This window comes from Zingiber officinale, chromosome 8A (genome assembly GCF_018446385.1).
Source record: "Zingiber officinale cultivar Zhangliang chromosome 8A, Zo_v1.1, whole genome shotgun sequence".
NCBI lineage: Eukaryota > Viridiplantae > Streptophyta > Magnoliopsida > Zingiberales > Zingiberaceae > Zingiber > Zingiber officinale.
Genome location: NC_056000.1, coordinates 58366978 through 58386725, shown reverse-complemented (window position 1 = coordinate 58386725; position 19748 = coordinate 58366978).

The following is a 19748-nucleotide window of genomic DNA, read 5'->3' as shown; positions in this document are numbered from 1 at the left end:
CGAGGCAGTGGTGGATGATCTCATACCCAAGAAGGCCGAGTGCCTCGCCATGTTTGTCTTGAGAGCCGATTTTGGAAACTAATATTTAATGGAATTAATAACATAGGTGGATTTGAATCAATAGTGTTAAGTTCCGCTTGCGATTCAAATCTAAACCATTAAGAACAGATAAGTTAAATTTGGAATTAATGATTTTAAGTTCCGTCTGCGATTCCTAATTTAACTTCTAAAGAACACAATAGGTTATTTAAGGAAAGGTTTGACACTTGTACAAAAATTTTTGTACAGTGGAACCGATACGTTTTCCTAGGACTAACCAACAATTGGTATCAGAGCTAGGGTTTACCTCTGTGTGTTTAGAATTCAAATAGGTTATGCACATGTCATACATAATTTAGGCAGGATAATGGTAGGATATGTTAACTCTTTGGTTGCAGGAATCCAACTATTATGGTATATAGATATTATGTGTGATTGGACCCTTGGACATGTCAAAGGCAATATTTTGTGTGTGCATGATTGTATGTAACTAATATAGCAGAAGCTATATTAGCCCTAGGTGTTTGTAGAATTTTATTTTCGATCTAGATCACATGTACATTCCCCTCGTGGAATATAGGATCGATATATGTAAAATTCTATTTTTGTCGCGGATCAGATTCTTGCGAGACGTGATACTTTTGAAGCACGAGAGGCGCAGCAGAATAAGAAGCAAGATGGATGTGACAACTCAACCCGATGGCGATGGCTAAAGATGGCAGCAGCTAGGGTTGGAGCACATGGAGGACAGTAACAGAAAAAGGCCATAATAGTTGGAAAATAAATTTCTATATTTATTGCTTTTATTTACTGTGATGTGTATGTATGCATGTGATGTATGCTAGGATAGTTTAAAATTCCTCACTTTAAATAACTAAGTGGGAGAGGGATTTATTTTAAATAAATTCTACGGTATCCATTACTGGTTTGTAAGTGATGCAAACAAACTTGCGCGTTGGCTCTGAGTGCCTTCCTCCATATCGGATGAGTTTGTTTGCGGATCACTAGATCAAACTTCCATTTTGGATGACTATAGGAAATTAATTAAGAGTGTGTGATCTTCTCCATCGGAAGTGGCACAATCTTATTAATGGACTTAGTGTCAAGTAATGGTATACACTTAGGCATGTCTAATAGTATCCTCCCCATCGGAGTCACTGCTATTATTTGTGTGACCGAAGAAAACCAACTATTAATTTGTCATAAAGATAGGTTGACAAGATAATAAAATTAAAACCCCCTCTTACAAATGTTGAGATTTTGTATACGTCCACACTATCGTGGCATACAAAATTTACGGTGTTTGAGGTAATTTTATTTGTCATAAAGATTTATTGACAAGATGATTAATGGGTAAAACTCTCCTCTTACAAATGTTTGAATTTGTATACGGCCACACTATCGTGGCATGCAAAATTCATGGTGTTTGAGGTGTTGGTGAATTTAAATGATATTGTTTTGAGGAATCAATATTATTTTAAATTTAAAAGTTTTGACCAAATATTTGATCAAAGACAGATCAACTATTAATTTTATTAGTCATAAAGTAAGGTTGACGAGATAATAAAATTAATGGATAAAATCTCCTCTTTGATTTTGTATACGCTCACACTGTCGTGGCATACAAAAATTCACGGGGTTTTTAAGGAGTTGGTCTTGACCAAATATTTTTGTGATTCTTAGGATTTAATATGTTGGTCAATCCCCTAGCTGTTATACTATAGGATAGACTTAGTAGTCCCAATTATAATGATTGGAAATAGCACTTGGACATTAAGGTAAACTGTCCTCTTAGAACTGAGAACTATAAAGTTTTTTTTTCATTAGTTGTTACATGTTTAGTGGTGTTATCTACCGGTACCTGATGTGTAGATACGGGAACCACTGATCATGTCTGCAATTCATTGCAGGGGCTCCAGGAAACCCGACAACTGTATAAAGGGAAAATCACAGTCTATATGGGCACTACTGCAAAAGTAGTAGTTGTTGTAGTGGGAGATGTTTATCCTAAAATAGGAATAAAACATGGATTTTTAGGAAATTATCTTTACCAACCAAGTTTAGAAAGAACTTGTTTTCAGTTTCTAAACTATTCAAAGAACTTGATATTCTGTCTCTTTTGATAACAAAGTTGTTATCAAGAAAAAGAGGGAAGTTATCTGTTCTGGTATGTTGGTTGACAATTTATAAATTAAATAACTCCCACAATGCAATAAATGAAAATTAATAACACATCTTCTAACTATTAAGAGAAAGCAGCCTTCGGAAATGAACCAATTATATCTTTGATATCAAAGGCTAGGTTATATTAACTTGAGTAGGATTCAAAGGATCAAAACCAATGAACTCTTGGGTTCATTGGTAGTGGAAAATTTTCCAATCCTGCAAGTCTTACTTGGAAGGAAAAATAACCAAGAAGTTTTTAAGTCTAAGGGGTATAGAGTCAAAGATGTGTTGGAATTGGTTCATTCTGATTTGTGTGGTCCTATGACTATCCAGACTAGAGGTAGGTTCGAATATTTCATCTATTTTATAGACAACTATTCGAGATATAGATACGTTTACTTGATGCGCCGCAAGACTAAGTACTTTGATTAGTTCAAAGAGTACAAGGCTGATGCGGAGAAATGTCAAAGTAAAATCAAGTCACTATGGTAAGATCGTAGTGGCGAATACCTCTTGGGAGAATTTAGGAGTTACTTATCAGAAGTAGGGATTCAATCCCAACTAACTGCACTTGGTATACCCAACAGAATGGTGTAGTAGAAAGAAGGTATGAGGCTCTTAGATCCATGATGAGTTATTCAGAAAATTACCAAATTCGTTTTAAGGATATACATTGGAAACAGAAGTGAACATAGTACCTTCTAAGTCAGAACTCTCTACTCCTATAGAATTGTAGAATGTGCGTAAGCCTAGTTTGAAGCATATTCGAATTTGGGTGGTTTAGCACATGAGAGACTCTGATAAGTTGGACAGGAGTTCACTTGTTTGTGAGTTATCCTAGAGAAACAAAAGTAGGTTTATAGTCCTAAAATCAGAAGGTCATCGTTAGCACCAATGACCGATTTTTAGAAGAGGACTATATAATGAACCATAAGCCCATAAGTAAATTTGTTCTTAAAGAAAGGACACGTCTAATCTAGTACCAACTGTACAAGATGAAATATCACAAGAAACTGCAACACGTATTACAAATGATACACAATTACAGAAAGTGTCTCGTCATAGTGGGAGAGTTGTTAGGCAACCTAAAAGATTCATGTTTTGGGAGAGTCTTTGGACTTGATCCCTGGTGGACATGAACCTGATCCCCGGACATATGACAAAGCATTCCAAGATAAAGATGCAACATCTTGGCAAAGAGCAATAAATAAAGAATTAGAATATATGTATTCTAATAAAATTTGGGAGCTTCAAAAATCACCAAATGGTGTAAAAGCCATTAGGTCTACAATAGAAAAGGAAGGACAGACGGAAAGGTGTAAACTTTCAAAGCAAGGCTTGTTGAAAAAGGAAAACCTTTTACCGATAGACATGCTTAACGTCTATTCGGATTCCTTTATCTATTGTTGCTCATATGGATTATGAGATTTGGCAAGTGGATATCAAGACAGTTTTCCTTAACGGAAGTCTTGAAGAAAATATCCATATAAAGCAACTAGAAGAGTTTATTGCAAAGGGCAAAGAACATCTTGTGTGCAAGCACTACAACAAAAATATTAAAAGACAACGGTTAAAAACCGTTGTCGTAGGCTCTTTAAAACCGTTGTAATTGGCAGTGTTGTTAAATGTGCGGTAAAAGACAACGGTTTAAAACCGTTGTCTTTGATCACATTAAATAACAGTCATGCAACGGATTTAAAGCGTTGTCTTTTAATACCAATGACAACAGTTCTGCAACATATAAAACCGTTGTAATTGTCAGTTTTGCAATAATTTTGATCGCAGATATACTTTTGACAACAAATACACTGTTGTCTTTCTTCCAAATTTAGTTTTAAACCATTGTCTTTGCATACTTTTCACAACAGTTAAAAAATTGTTGTCTATGTTGATTAGAAAATGCATCACGAATAGATAAAATTTTTTTTTTGCACACAAACCTGTACAACATATATACATTCACAAAACCATTGTCAACATATATACATTCAGTTGCGTTTTATACATCTTGTCTCAACCAAAAACTGGTACAACATATATGTACATTCACTTAAGTTAAGTTTATAAACTTCTACAATTACTACAAGCTAAGCTATCCAAACATGACCATAAGTTCATGACAACCACAAAATTAAGTTTATCAAACCATAACCATGCAAATTAACTTATCCGTTTCTAAATAGATCAAGTGATCAGGATGTGCAACAATCTTCACGTACTGGTCCTTTTTCTGCATACAAAACTTCATAGACTTAGCTTGCAAACCCAGCTTTATCCCTTTTCTAAAAATAAACGTCCTGGAGATTACTTTCCTTCAGGATGAAAAGAAGAAAAAAATATTAATATGATGTGCTAGATTTCTAAAGAAGAAAGAGGGGTCATTTCTTACCTCCTAATAAGTTGAGACTTAGCCAATATCCATGATCATGATAGAGGTTTGAATACTTAAATTTAGTCCCTCAAGTTTCATTTGAATCAATAAAACCTTTGGTATTTGGTTAAGTACTCACTATGGTCCTTCTCCAGACCGAGCCTGGATTCGAAAGCTTGACCCATTATTTCATTGAACTACATGAGTTAAAAAAACAAAAAACACAACAGAAGCTAAAATGTTAAAAGACAATATATTTTATTTATGAATATGCAAAGATATGATAATTTAGGTTTTACCTTTATGTTTTGCATCAGTCGTTGACCTTATGTAGGGCAACACTGAAACAACTTCCAAGTAAATTGCAAGTGCTAACAATGGACAAGGCACAATATACAATTATAGAAAAAAATCATTAGATCTTGTAAAAACAATCATATAAATAAAAGAAATGTTTATTAGATCTTGTAAAAACATGCAAGTTATTTATGATCAAAGGAGACAAGTTTCAAAATCTTGGACAATTCACTTCAGCAGGTTAAAACTGGAACCAGTCACTAATCTTGTCTGGTAGGATTGGATGGACTCTAGTTAACCTAAAATTTTCACAAATTTAACTTGGAAAGAATAGTCAAACCTTCAAATGAAACCACAGTCCAGATTTTTCAATACAGGGGTCCTAACAATTTATAAGGTATGGCACAAATCACGAAAAAACTTAAGAGCACTGCCCAACTTACCCACAGATATCGCAGTTGTACTCCTCTTATATTTGTACATTTGGACATAGAATAGGATATCCCAATTACAATATTAATCATTGGAGAACTAAAATATTAGTTACGTATATATAAACAAGTACTAACACATGAGAAAGGGAATGAACAAGCTCCTGCAGGAAATCAGTAATAAATCCATTCTCATCCATTAGCACATGGTAATGAGTGGGTTGGGTTGTACCCTTTGAAATTACAAACACCAATATAAGAAAAACTTGAATTACTTATAGCTCTTGAAATATTGAATTTATTTAGACAAATGGCAGAATTTAATCCACAAAGCAAGTTCCTGTCAAGAACATTGATAATTTAATTTTGAAAATATACCTAGTAATTCACAAAGCAGGTACTTGTAAAAAAGAAAGCACCCAAATAAAATCCACACCGACCAAGAATGCTAAAAATTTATAAATGTAAAGGCTTTAAATAGAGTACAACTTTTGAAACACAGAGCTTACAATCATGTCAGCATTAGAGCACATGTAGAAGTCATAATTCCTTGGATGACAAATTTGGTTAAAAATAATTGTCCCTGCATTTAAAACTCCATGGGAAAAAAGTAATGTCAAAACATACAATGCGCTTCATATTTGTGCATTTGCGCATGTCATGTATGAGGCTTGAAACATCACGTCGAGCTAAAAAATTAACAACAACCCAACGGGTGATTTGAGACGGCTCCATCAATTTCTGAAAGAGGTATATATTTTAACTACAATAATAAACTAATTGAAAGAAAAAAAAAACACCTTTTGGTTAAAATTCCATCTCCCCCTTGATGGATTAAAGTCCTCTCCATTGCCAACTTTGAGCTGCAGCATTTGCTTTTGTCATAAATAACCTCAAATAATACGTAAAAATATAAATACAAAACATAAAACCATACCCGGGGAGGTTGCAATACTATGCCTTCTATTTGAGTAAAAGCAGTGGCAATGCTAACGCTACATGCATGTAGGAGTGGGTGAGCATCATAATTATTGAATCTCAAAGCCTATCTATCATCCAAGGATAAGCATGAAAAAACAGCATACATGTCATACCAACAAAACCAATCTTAAAGATCGACACTGTCACGCCCCAGAGGAGTCTCTGTCCGAAGAAATTTCGGCAACCTCTCCCCTGTACGGCGGACAATCTGAAACTTTTCTACAAGCACTATATACCTCAGCCACATGCGGCTGGAATAATAAAAATAAAAGAAAACAAACACCACGCAGTTAATATCAAATTCAGCCTCTAGCTGACACAACCACGCAGTTAAAAATAAAGCAGCCCACTCGGCTGTACCAAAACCAAAACACAAACTGCTAGCCGGCTAGGCTTACACAACCAATAACAAATACAAAACACCACACAACAACATCAACCCTCTAAAAATAAAACCAGAGTACAGAGCTAAACAAACTGATACATAAAACAAACAAAACATACGTGAAACCGATAAGTCTTCTGATGTGACGTGGGGACTAGCAGACAGGATGCTCCAAGCGACACCATAAATAACCTGGTACCTGAAAAAGATAGTGTCAACGGGGGTGAGTTCAACAACTCAGCGAATACCAATAGACATGCCTAGTAAGATATATCTAACAGCAATAAACATGGAATACAACTTTCGAATAATATATAGTAAATATACAAAACTGAAAAGTAGCCAAGGAAGCTGTACTCACCAGGAACTCCTATCCTGAACTAAAGGGTCATCAAACCGATACACAGTATGTCTCCTGTATGCATGTCAAACAAATGCATCCACCAAAATGCAGCATATAAGTGCAGCAAACACAATCATAAGAATATAAATACATCAATGCATATGATGTTAATGATGCGTCCTGGTCACCCCTGACGCCAGTCAGTCATCTCACACACAAATGGTGAGACCGAGTGGGTAGGGCTGTGACAACCGTGCACTCTGTCGTCACTGCTCCTGATGAGTGACCGAGTGGACGGGATGCTGTCGGAGTACTCCTGTCCTGTGACCCCAAATCATAAATGGGGGAGCTCAATGCTCTCAACTCCCGGTACACGATGACGGGGAGGTATCTCTGCCGGCTACCACGCTGAGTCACCTGACCAACGGAGCCAAACAGAGTCCACCGTCTGCCGGCTACTACGCTGCTACACTAAATGCCAGCGGAGCCAAACAGAGCGGAACTGTCTGCCGGCTACCACGCTGAGTCCTCAGACCAACGGAGCCAAACAGCAGAACCGCCACACACCTGCCTGATATACCACTAAACCATGAGTGGGGGTGTGTGCAGTACATGTAACTGGCGATGGGCTCAACCATAGTGGAGCCGACAATCGCACAGCATGCAATCATGATGCATGTCACTATGCATAACAAAACTGATCAACATAACCATATCCATACATACAAAATGGGTACTGTAAGAGCAATGGTCACATACCAAGATCTAGAGTACACAGGTCAGATAGAATATCAAAAACCTATGTCCTGAACATAATAAGTATGGAATATCCTGATCAGCATAGAAAAATCCATATATATATAATATGGGTACCACAGTATCAGTAGGTCAAATCCACGGATCTAGGGTATACAAGTCCTCTAAGGTATAACAACCTAGACCCTAATCATATCCCTCTTCCATAGCATATGTACCAACAATATACACAGATCAAAGAATCAGGGTCTAAACACCCGAATCATATATGATATACAAATAGAGGTACACAAATCTGATATGGCACAAAAATCTAAGTATCAAATAATTTAGATACACATGCCAGAAACAAAAATCCAGAACCTAGTCCTAACCTCAGTAGAGCATGGTATGTCACTCTAGAAACTAAGATACTCATGGTAATAGAGTACTCATGGCAATAAGATACTCATGGTAACAATTCACGAGATATAAGCACGAATACATAACAAGCGACAAACCTAACATGCTATGGATATCAAACAGTGACATACCAAAGACGAACATATTCATTGCTTGTAGTTATAAAATACTATGCATATCCAATGACAATATCATAAAAGATAAGTCAAGAGGTACCCGCCTCCGATGTAGATCGAGCTAATAAATCGAAATGTCGAAGTGCTTGTCCCGAATCAATGTCCTGTAATAAATCGTACAATTTAGCTAATTTCCATTATAAACAAAAATAGCTAAACTAAATCTTAATCCGATTAGGAAGCTATATTTTTAACTCCCTTTAATTATCTTATCCTTTCTTCATAGTTGATATCTTTAAATTTGTCCAACTAGAGAAGTCAACTAATGAATATATCTCTAATCCTTATTTAAATATAACTCACAAATTAATTAGGATTAGCTCTATTAAACTTTAACCCTTTCCCTTATACAAATCCTGTGCATGCAACAAAAATGATAAATTTCCTCCACTTCTTACCTCAACACCAAAACACTACATGTTGATCCACAACCGAAGAAGTAGGAGCAGCACATCCCTCTTTTGGCCAGAATAGAACCACAGCTTGGTTGCTTAGAAGAACCACCCAATCAATAACGTTCAACTTGGTGGACCAACAACTGCTCTCCAATGTATTGATGCTTGGTCAACAACATGATCATAAATATTGAATCAGCTTCTTGAGTGGCTTCACATTCCAATCAGCAACTTTCTTCCCGGACAGAAACCCAACGTGAATTACTTCACGTTGCTGTTCTCAGGCGACGCGGAATGCTTCTTGGGCGACGGCAGTAAGAAAAAGAGGAGGGATAACCGTGTCATCCGGGGCTAGGCTCACAGATAGCGGCAACCGGTATGACGACGGTGGCTTCAGACTAGGGCACAGCCAAAAAGGGCTTGAACGCTCGTTTTCGGGCGGCTCCTGGTGTCCGCAAAGAGAGAGAGAAGGAGGCGATCGGAGTTGGTGCCGGTTGTGAAGTCGGCGTCGGCAAAAGAGAGGAAGAGGGGAAGTGGCAGTGGGGAAAATCGCTAGGGCTTCCTTTGGCCACTCCTTTTTGTACCGGAGGGGAGGAGAGGAACCGTCACAAGTGTTGGCGGCGTCGGTTGGCCGGCGGCGGCGCTCGTAGGGCACGGATCGGTGAGGAAAAAGGGGGCGCGGGTTTGGGGAACGGAAAAAGCGTTTAGGGGAAATAAGAAAAACAAGGAAAATGTATTTATAATAAAACTTTTCCTCACTTAAACGGGTATCCTAAACAGGCTTTATTCGTACCCATAAATTCGTCCCCTCAAAACCCGGCGTACGTGCTCCGAAAAATTCCTAGAAAATTCCTAAAATTTCTGGAAAATTCCCCTATCGTTATCCGACATTTTTCCGGTATTTTACATTCTCCCCCACTAATAAAAATTTGGTCCCCAAATTTCTTTATCTACCATCAGCAAGTATCAACAACAGATATAAAGCATAAATGCTGAACGGTAAACAAATCAAATACCTCAAGTGAAAAGATGGGGGTATCGAGCTCGGATAGTATCCTCGAGCTCCCAAGTAACCTCCTCGTCCTAATGATGCTGTCATCCGACTTTAACCAGCCAGATAGTCTTGTTCCGCAATTGACACTCTTTCCGGTCCAGAATCCGTACCGGAATCTCCTCATAGGTGATGTCAGGCTATACGGAACTAAGATATCGGTCAACACAAATGTCTAGTCGGACATATACCTCCTCAGCATAGACACATGAAATACGTCGTAAACACCTGCCAAAGCTGGTGGTAGCGCCGAACGATAAGCTACCGCTCCAACCCTCTCCAGGATCTGGAAAGGTCCAATGTATCGCAGAGCTAGCTTACCTCTGAGGACAAATCTCTTTACCCCTTCCGTGGGTGAAACTCGCAGAAATACATGATCGCCTGCAGAGAACTCTAAGAGTCTCCTTCTCCGGTCTGCATAACTCTTCTGGCGGTCCTGCGCTTCTGATATCTTCAGTCTGATAGTACGGACCAACTCTGTATCAAGCTGAGCTCTATGATGTCCCAATAACTGGGCCTCCCCAACCTCCAAAATCCAATACACTAGACCTCAGCAAAACCTCTAGAGTCTGAATGATCCGCTCCGACTGTCCATCTATCTGTAGATGGAAAGTTATACTGAAATAGAGCTGAGTGCCCAAGGTCTGCTACAGACTCTACCAGAAACGAGACGTGAACCGGAGTCTCTATCCGAAATGATAGTCAAAGAAACACCATGTAATATGATGATCTCCCAACAATATAGATCTGCCAATCGGTCTAGGAAATCAGTCCTCCGGATCGCTAAGAAATGCGCGGATTTGGTTAATCGATCAACGATTACCCAAATCACGTCAGGGCCTCGACGTGTCCTCGATAATCCCACCACAAAGTCCATAGTGACATGTTCTCATTTCCACTCAGGAATAGGAATCCGCTGAAGTAACCCGGCAGGTCTCTGATGCTCAGCCTTCACCTGCTGACAGGCAAGACATCTAGCTACAAAATCAGCGATGTCTTTCTTCATACCGTTCCACCAATAGGAACGTCTCAACTCTTGGTACACACGGGTACCGCATGGGTGGACAGCAAATCATGAGCGATGAGCCTCCGGAAGTAACTCTTATAAGACCGGATGAGACTGAGGTACGCATAATCTACCTCGGAAGTATATAATACCCTTCTCGTCTCGTGTGAACTCGGTCTGCTACCCGGAAGCTATCTGGCTGTAAATAACCCGCAAATACAGCCTAGGGCTCTCGGATCCTCGTACTGATCGACGACTGAGCAACCATGGTAACCAGTCTGTGACCACAACTCGTTGGCAAGCCAAAGTCACTCTAGACTTCCGGCTAAGTGCATCTGCAACCCCATTAGCTCTCCCCGGGTGATAGCTAATGGTACAATCATAATCCTTCAGGAACTCCATCCATCCCCTCTGTTGGAGATTAAGTTCCTTCTAAGTAAACAGATATTTGAGACTCTTATGCTCAATGAGAATCTCAAATGTAACGCCATATAAATAATGTCGCCAAATCTTCATGGCAAAAATAATGGCGACTAGCTCCAGATCATGTACAGGGTAGTTCTTCTCATACTCCTTCAATCACCGAGAAACATAGAAGACTATCGTGTCGTGCTGCATCAGAACAGCGCCAAATCCTGTAGAGACGCGTCGGTATAAAGCACGAATCCGTCCTCTCCAAAAGGAAAAAACCAAAATCGGAGCCGACACTGGTCTCCACTTCAGCTCCTAGAAGCTGGTCTTGCAATCCTCAGTCCAAGTGAACTTCATGCCTTTCCTGGTCAGGCGTGTAAGTAGCATAGTAATCCGTGAGAAACCCTCAACGTATCTCCGGAAATATCGGCCAAACAAAGGAAGTTGCGAGCCTCTTCCATAGACTCCGTCTACTCCCAACGGAAACAAATTCGATCTCCTGTGGAACCACAGTATACTCCTACTGGTCATCATGTGTCCTAAAAATCTCACAGAAGACAATCTCAAAACGCACTACTGAACTTCGCATATAGATGTTCTTGTCGAAACATCTCCAGAACTATGCAAAATGGCGTGCGTGACTCACCGCGGATCCGAAATAGATCACAACATCGTCAACAAAGACAATGGAAACCGATCCAAACCTTCCAGGGATACCCAAATCATCGAGTCCATGGCAACATCTAGGGCACCGCAAGCACTAATGGTAAAACCAAAACACATAATGTCCGTATCACAGACATTCCTAACAATAAGATCCTCAACAATAAACAGATCTAATCACCAACGATATATAATCACCAAAGAATAGAACCTCCAGTGTGAGAGCAATGCTCTATCACACGAAATACCACATATGTGGGAGCAACGCTCTACCACAAGAAATCCTCCATATGTGGGAGCAACGCTCCACCACAAATAATCCAAAATATGTATCCACAATAAATATGGGAGCAATGCTCCGCTACAAACAATCCGCAATATGTAGGAGCAATGCTCCACTACAAAACAATCCCTAAATATGTGGGAATCCAGAATATGTGGAAGCTACGCTCTACCACAAACGATCCATAACATGTGGGAGCTACGCTCTACCACAACAATACAAAAGTGCCCAAAGTACCTAACTATCTAGCTAGAGACTGCACAAGATCTCTCTACCACAGATCACTATGGGTAGCATAGGGTATAACCACCCAGTAAGCAAATCAAATCCATAGTCAACTCTATCATCCTCCTAGTGGGTCGGTCACCCACTAATGGGAGAATTAGTTGATAGGGTAAAACAACCAATATCATAATGTAGACATTTAACATTCTACATTTAACATAGGTAGAATCATCATGATGCTACCAACCATACATCTGACACACGTGCACACACAACATATGTATGATCGACATAATCCTCCAATTAGTACACACCAAAAATACTCACATCATAGGTATAATCAGTATGATACCTCCAACAATACATACCGAACACGTGTGCAAAATCAATGTAGGTAAAATCAATAATACACCTCAAACAACACCCACATGACATATCTTCACCTATGCCCAGAGTATAACCAACATATACTTCCAATAAAGCATACTAAACTCAGGTGCACTCACAAATCAAACATATCAAAAAGTTACCTCAGATACCACACCAAACACATATGTACATATCCAAACTCAGATTAAATCGACAAAATGCCTCCAACATGTCAATCAGGCACGTACAGCTAACTAAATAGCTATAATCCACAAGGAACCTACAATAACCACATCAAGATGAGAATACCCACACTATCTGCAAATGAACTATTCATCATAAAACTCCTTCAACTCATAACAATCATATCTACATACCACATAAATATGCATAATCAACATATTTTTAAATCCAATCTACCACACAAACCCTACGTCACCTTCTAAGTTATCCTACAAGGTACATACAGTCCAAATTAAAGTACTCATGGAATAGGATACATCGATCCTCTTTCGACTGACCAAGTCGTCAATAGTATATGGCTAGTTCAACCCTTTCCCACATCAGTATAAGCTAGGTACTCGTTGTGCTCAAGATATCCAACTAAGCACGAATAACCCAAGATTCAAACATCTAAAAGTAGAGTAGGTCAATCCCCTACTGATCGGATCAACAAAACTAATCGGTCATCTACTAACTAATCAAGAACCAATAAAACCTCTACAAGTGTCTAGGGTAAATCAATCACAACTACCTAAATCAAACAAACGTCAATCTATCTTCTACTGACAGATCTAACAAGAGTAAATCAATATTTACTGATGAAATTTACTAAAATAACATAGTATACTACTGGCTAGGTCATCATAAAGATATAAATACTATCCACTACCCAGCTATTAAAAGCAGAGGCTGGTATGTGCCTCAATCTACTAACCAACTAGTAATAACATAAGCTAAAAACTACTAGTGTATGATATGATAAATCACCAGAAACTATAACCCTTAATCTCTATTAAGGTCAATCAAGATCAGTGGCTAACCTAATACATAAAATATATGCTATATCAACTAGACAGGTACCAGTAAAGAGTGCTAATACAGGTCATAAACAGTAATAGTCAACAGTGCATATACTAACAAAAATGTAGGATAACAGTATACCACATACCTCCTATAGCTTGGAGATGTCCTATCGCTGCCAGGTCCCAAAATCCAAAAAGTCACATCGAGAAGACCAAAACACATAATCCGAAACACCGGAAAAATAAGACACGTAAGTCGATCTCTGATACCAAATAAATTGGTATCAGATAAATCTCGAAAATCTAGAACAAATAGCAAGTATCGTATACCTGCTCTGATACCACTAAATTGTCACGCCCCAGAGGAGTCTCTGTCCGAAGAAATTTCGGCAACATCTCCCCTGTACGGCAGACAATCTGAAACTTTTCTACAAGCACTATATACCTCAGCCACATGCGGCTGGAATAATAAAAATAAAAGAAAACAAACACCACGCAGTTAATATCAAATTCAGCCTCTGGCTGACACAACCACGCAACCCAAAACCAAAACACAAACTGCTAGCCGGCTAGGCTTACACAACCAATAACAAATACAAAACACCACACAACAACATCAACCCTCCAAAAATAAAACCAGAGTACAGAGCTAAACAAACTGATACATAAAACAAACAAAACATACGTGAAACCGATAAGTCTTCTGATGTGACGTGGGGACCAGCAGACAGGATGCTCCAAGCGACACCATAAATAACCTGGTACCTGAAAAAGATAGTGTCAACGGGGGTGAGTTCAACAACTCAGCGAATACCAATAGACATGCCTAGTAAGATATATCTAACAGCAATAAACATGGAATACAACTTCCGAATAATATGTAGTAAATATACAAAACTGAAAAGTAACCAAGGAAGCTGTACTCACCAGGAACTCCTATCCTAAACTAAAGGGTCATCAAACCGATACGCAGTATGTCTCCTGTATGCATGTCAAACAAATGCATCCACCAAAATACAGCATATAAGTGCAGCAAACACAATCATAAGAATATAAATACATCAATGCATATGATGCTAATGATGCGTCCTGGTCACCCCTGACGCCAGTCAGTCATCTCACACACAAATGGTGAGACCGAGTGGGTAGGACTGTGACAACCGTGCACTCTGTCGTCACTGCTCCTGATGAGTGACCGAGTGGACGGGATGCTGTCGGAGTACTCCTATCCTGTGACCCCAAATCATAAATGGGGGAGCTCAATGCTCTCAACTCCCGGTACACGATGACGGGGAGGTATCTCTGCCGGCTACCACGCTGAGTCACCTGACCAACGGAGCCAAACAGAGTCCACCGTCTGCCGGCTACTACGCTGCTACACTAAATGCCAGCGGAGCCAAACAGAGCGGAACTGTCTGCCGGCTACCACACTAAGTTCTCAGACCAATAGTGCCAAACAGCAGAACCGCCACACACCTGTCTGATATACCACTAATCCATGAGTGGTGGTGTGTGCAGTACATGTAACTGGCGATGTGCTCAACTATAGTGGAGCCAACAATCGCGCAGCATGCAATCATGATGCATGTCACTATGCATAACAAAACTGATCAACATAACCATATCCATACATACAAAATGGGTACTGAAAGAGCAATGGTCACATACCAAGATCTAGAGTACACAGGTCAGATAGAATATCAAAAACCTATGTCCTGAACATAATAAGTATGGAATATCCTGATCAGCATAGAAAAATCCATATATATATAATATGGGTACCACAGTATCAGTAGGTCAAATCCACGGATCTAGGGTATACAAGTCCTCTAAGGTATAACAACCTAGACCCTAATCATATCCCTCTTCCATAGCATATGTACCAACAATATACACAGATCAAAGAATCAGGGTCTAAACACCCGAATCATATATGATATACAAATAGAGGTACACAAATCTGATATGGCACAAAAATCTAAGTATCAAATAATTTAGATACACATGCCAGAAATAAAAATCCAGAACCTAGTCCTAACCTCAGTAGAGCATGGTATGTCACTCTAGAAACTAAGATACTCATGGTAATAGAGTACTCATGGCAATAAGATACTCATGATAACAATTCACGAGATATAAGCACGAATACATAACAAGCGACAAACCTAACATGCTATGGATATCAAACAGTGACATACCAAAGACGAACATATTCATTGCTTGTAGTTATAAAATACTATGCATATCCAATGACAATATCATAAAAGATAAGTCAAGAGGTACCCGCCTCCGATGTAGATCGAGCTAATAAATCGAAATGTCGAAGTGCTTGTCCCGAATCAATGTCCTGTAATAAATCGTACAATTTAGCTAATTTCCATTATAAACAAAAATAGCTAAACTAAATCTTAATCCGATTAGGAAGCTATATTTTTAACTCCCTTTAATTATCTTATCCTTTCTTCATAGTTGATATCTTTAAATTTGTCCAACTAGAGAAGTCAACTAATGAATATATCTCTAATCCTTATTTAAATATAACTCACAAATTAATTAGGATTAGCTCTATTAAACTTTAACCCTTTCCCTTATACAAATCCTGTGCATGCAACAAAAATGATAAATTTCCTCCACTTCTTACCTCAACACCAAAACACTACATGTTGATCCACAACCGAAGAAGTAGGAGCAGCACATCCCTCTTTTGGCCAGAATAGAACCACAGCTTGGTTGCTTAGAAGAACCACCCAATCAATAACGTTCAACTTGGTGGACCAACAACTGCTCTCCAATGTATTGATGCTTGGTCAACAACATGATCATAAATATTGAATCAGCTTCTTGAGTGGTTTCACATTCCAATCAGCAACTTTCTTCCCGGACAGAAACCCAACGTGAATTACTTCACGTTGCTGTTCTCAGGCGACGCGGAATGCTTCTTGGGCGATGGCAGCAAGAAAAAGAGGAGGGATAACCGTGTCATCCGGGGCTAGGCTCACAGATAGCGGCAACCGGTATGACGACGGTGGCTTCAGACTAGGGCACAGCCAAAAAGGGCTTGAACGCTCGTTTTCGGGCGGCTCCTGGTGTCCGCAAAGAGAGAGAGAAGGAGGCGATCGGAGTTGGTGCCGGTTGTGAAGTCGGCGTCGGCAAAAGAGAGGAAGAGGGGAAGTGGCAGTGGGGAAAATCGCTAGGGCTTCTTTTGGCCACTCCTTTTTGTACCGGAGGGGAGGAGAGGAACCGTCACAAGCGTTGGCGGCGTCGGTTGGCCGGCGGCGGTGCTCGTAGGGCACGGATCGGTGAGGAAAAAGGGGGCGCGGGTTTGGGGAACGGAAAAAGCGTTTAGGGGAAATAAGAAAAACAAGGAAAATGTATTTATAATAAAACTTTTCCTCACTTAAACGGGTATCCTAAACAGGCTTTATTCGTACCCATAAATTCGTCCCCTCAAAACCCGGCGTACGTGCTTCGAAAAATTTCCAGAAAATTCCTAAAATTTCTGGAAAATTCCCCTATCGTTATCCGACATTTTTCCGGTATTTTACAGACACATACCTCACTGAGGACACTTATTCATTCATAAGGCTTCAACCTTGACTTTTCCACCAGGGAAGCTTGTTGAAATGTTGACAGTGATTTGGTATATCTTTGCAATGAAACTAAGGAGTAGAACTGAATAGTTTGCCAAATTTGTCAGGATAAAAATAAAGGTTCTTTCAAAAAAAAATTTAAAAAAGTGAAGTAGAATGAGCTCAAAAACCTCAAGGGGCACATATGATGGTCCTTTTGGTTTCCCAACATTTAAGCAAGGAAAATCAGCAGAGTAACACAATTGAATTCTCTATTGTCACAGAAAATAATCATAAACAATTACTTCAATTGTATATGAATTTTCATTTCCATTTCTCAAAGGAAGGAAGCAAGACCAATTCTGTAACGCCCGAATATTCTCAAACCTATTTTAGGAATATTCTATGGGTTTTCTGGAATTATTAGATATTTTTCTGGAATTTATGGAATATCGGAAGTAGCAAAAATAAATAGAAAAGTAAAATGGTTTAAGCGGGAATCGAACCCGGGACCTCTCGGGTCCGCTAAACCTTTAGTTAGCCTTAGTAACCGGTGAACCCAGCAGGGCCGTGCTGAAAGAGAAGGGAAACATTTATATTTATATTTGAGTTGGGCCTAGTTACCCACTTAATATAAATTAAAAACTTAAGTTGATTTGGGTTATTTTTAGTTTGGTTCGGCAACATCTCTTTCTCAAAAACCCTCACCGCCGAATACCCTCTTCTTCTCCTCTTCCTTCTCTCGGCGCCCAAACAAGCCGAAGCCAACCCTAGGGTTCCCTCCCTAGGGCCCTAAGAGCACCTTCCGGCAGTGATTCCAACACAAGAACGTTCCCCTCCGCGAGAAGAACGCGTTGGAGCGAGGAGATTATCGAAAGGATCGTCTCCACCGGAATTCTAGCGAATAGAGTTGTAAGAAAATTAGCGTACGAGGTAAGAAACCCCTCACCTGTAGTATAAGTAGCTCTCGCGTGTTTTCTTTTATGCATTAGATTAGTTTTAGTGAATTTCGTCAGCATATAGTGTGTATTTTAACTCTTCTCACAGATTTAGGGATTAGTGAGCATCTCTAGATGGGCCGAGCACGTGTATCCTCTGTAGATAGGGGTTTAGACGCTGCTGGGTGCCTAGAGGTGGTCTCCCTGACCGAGAGGAGAGTTAGAGAGCGCCAAATGCTCGACAAAATGCCTAGCACAGCCTTATGATACAGTGGGCATTTAGTTAAATGCCATAGAACATGTTAATTAGCATGATCAGTTTTATTTCAGCTTTTACGAGACTAGATGTCCAAATGGGTGGGCTCCCACAGTCGCCTCTAGGTTCAGACAACCTAGTTCTAGGTTCAGATAACCTAGATTCAGTAAAATAGTATTAGCTATTTCAGTATTTTACTTTTCAGTGGCACTGTACTGGATTAGATATCCATTGGGTTGGGCTCCCATAGTCATCCCTAGGTTTAGCTAACCTAGTAAACCCTACTAGATTCGGAACTTGCAATCCCGGGTCTAGTTGGGGATGCGCGCACAGCAAGTACAGTTGCCAGGGTCCATCAGCAGCATATTTAGTATTTTCACTTACTATATGTATATGGTTTTCAACCTTTCACAAATTAGTTCATGAATCCAGTACAGTCCTAGCAGTAGCTCAGTTTTTTTAGTATCAGCTTAGTTTTTCATTGATACCATGTGATTGATATCATGTTCAGCTTTAGATATGCCATGATTGTATGCTTATATGCCATGCCATGTTTAGTTTATTCAGTATACTTAGCATATCCTTTCAACCAGCTTGATTTAAAATCATATTTGCATCGTATGCATGTTTTAGTGAGGTAGATGATTTCTTACTAAGATTTTTAGCTTACAGATACTATTTTCCTTATACTGCAGATACAGGTAAAAGGAAAATGGACTAGCAGTGGAGGCTGGAGGTCAATGCAGATCAAGATGTGTGTGGAAGGAACTGGAATAAAGATCCTAGGGATCTAGTTTTATTTTATTATGCATTAGAACGTGTTCAGTATGCATTAGTACTTATAGCAAGCGTTATCTTATGTTTCTGTTAGTTAGCAAGAGAACAGTTTAAAACCTTGTTAGTTTTGGTTTCCATGTGTTTACATGCCATGAATTAGTATTCTATGCCTTAATCATGTTTAGTATGTTAGCCATTACCTCGTAGAATGTTTCCTTTAGCTTTTATAGTGTTGTGTAATGGCTTTGGCACGCATCAGTGCTGATATCAGGGGTCTGATACGAAATCAGAAACCCCTGATCGATCTGATCGATCCGTGGATCGATCGGGAGCTGGTTCGCGAAGAATGGCTCATCGATCGGTCAGCAGACCGATCAGTAAGCCACTGATCGGTCTTATTGACCGATCAGAGACCAGCTGGATCAGTCGGCAG